Genomic DNA, 2,277 nt, shown 5'->3' on the forward strand with positions numbered 1-2,277 from the left:
ATGTTGACACTTTCCAGAAAATATCTCCTTCCATATGTCTTTTTGTCATAAATGTTGTGGGGGAACAGACAACAAAGAGGGCTATGGCCACAGTCCTTGGCCATAGAGGTCCAGATATTGCCCTTAGACATACAGGTCTAGGATCAGCTTACCCTCCACGGGCTCCACAAATCCTACTCAAAACCATGAGCAGGGGAAACACAAGATGAACCATAGATCAGTTTGTAGTTGCCTACCAAATACATTGTGTCAAAATTAACAGTATTTAAAAAATTTATATACAAGATTATGTCAATATCATAAATGAGCAACATTAAGACAAAATGTATAAAAAGTATTATTGGACAAGTGCAAGGACACATTTTCTTAGAGAATATATATTTTTATGTATCAATAACATCAGTCAGACTATTCTGGAGACAAACTAGCAGGAATTCCTGTTTATAATGACGTGAAAACATCGAGACTGAACAGCAGACCTGTGAGTTGAACTACTCTGTCCTCTTAGATCAAATGAAACTTTATTTACATAGAACGTTTTACAAAAGTAAATTCATGACATCAATTTATCTGAAACACAGACAATGAATGATCCAGAGTTTCTTTGCTTTTCCAAAGTGTTTTACATCTTCTAACAAGATGTCTTTGTCCTAATTCGTTTTTTCCATTGTGTTGTCTTCATTTGTTTCTTTCTTTGCTCCTCTGCGAGTCAGTATGTGTAAGTTCAGGTTCCCTTTCAGATTTATTATTTAAGCCTTTCCCACAGTCAACACAGCTAAAAGGTTTCTCTCCTGTGTGAATCCTCATATGTCTGGACAGACCTTTGTGTTTGAAGGTCTTTCCACAAAAGGCGCAGGTGCAGGGTTTCTCCACATGACAGAGTCTGACATGGGCCTTCAATTTACAGGTGGAGTTGTAGTGTTTTTTTGCAGAGGCGGCATTCGCTGGGTCTCTTCTTGGCGAGAGTAACATGCCATTTCAACATAGCCTGCATCCCACTGCTGGCTTACTTCTGAAGCTAAGCAGGGTTGGTCCTGGTCATTTCCTGGATGGGAGACCAGATGCTGCTGGAAGTGGTGGAGGGCCAGTTGGATGCAGTCTTTCCTCTGGTCTAAATTAATATACCAATACACCAGGGTAGTGATTGGGGACATTGCCCTGTGTAGGGTGCAGTCTTTTGGATGGGATGTTAAATGGGTGTCCTGAGACTATGTGGTCACTAAAGATCCCATGGCACTTATCATAAGAGTAGGAGTGTTAACCGTGGTTTCCTGGATAAATTCCCAATCTGGGCCACCTAATCATCCCCAGTTTACAATTGGCTCATGCATCCCCCTCCTCTCCCCTGTATCTATTCCTCAGGTTGTTGCTGTAAATGAGAATGTGTTCTCAGTCAACTTGCCTGGTAAAATAAAAAAGCCCCATGCAAGTCAGCTCTCAGAGCAAATCTTTCACAATAATCACAGCAGCTGTGAGTTTTTCTAGAAGTGATGCTGGGTTTGGAACAGTATTCCCCCATTGATAGGTTGGGATCCAATGGTGGGCTGCTGTCAAGTCCTACTGGGTCGCTGCTTGCAGCCGAGCTGTTGCTGGAGACATTGTTTTGATTATCTGTCGGGTCACAGGGAATGTCAAGACCCTTTGGGTGGGTAACCGTGACAAAAGGTGTGAGGTCTCTTTGTTCTCCACAGTTTGAGTTTGGGAATTATGAAATGGGTTCTCCTGATCATATACATTTTTCACCCAGGGATGAGGGAATTTTAACTCTGACATCTGGCCTCCTGCCCTTGATTCTGCTCTTCCTCCTGACTGGTCCTGACTTCCTCCAGTTCCGGGTTGAATCTGTGTGGGCTCTGGGGCCTCCTTCCCCAGACTGTGGCTCCACTCCTGGCCAAGGTGCTGCTGCTCAAGGGAAACATTCTCTTCAGAGACAGCTACAGGGAGTCTGGAGAGAAGCCAAGTAGGAGCAGTGGTTATCTGTATACCACAGAATTAAATAGAACAATTGAATGGTACAACTGAATGATAGATATCTATGTTAAATAGACCTACAGCCTTTAGACATGCCTGAGTGCACATTACAAGCAATATGCTATTTCAATAAGCTTTTCATGACAGACAACTTTTTAATCCTTCACAGTAAAAGTTACATTAAAAACTGTTCTATAAAGGCTAGCTAATGCTAAAGCAGCACATTGGATTCCATTAACGTCCAGCATTGGGGAGAGTAGCTGCTGTAAGTGTTGTGGAATCCAATGGGCTGGAAACCATGCGTTT

This window comes from Oncorhynchus gorbuscha, linkage group LG18 (assembly GCF_021184085.1).
Source record: "Oncorhynchus gorbuscha isolate QuinsamMale2020 ecotype Even-year linkage group LG18, OgorEven_v1.0, whole genome shotgun sequence".
NCBI lineage: Eukaryota > Metazoa > Chordata > Actinopteri > Salmoniformes > Salmonidae > Oncorhynchus > Oncorhynchus gorbuscha.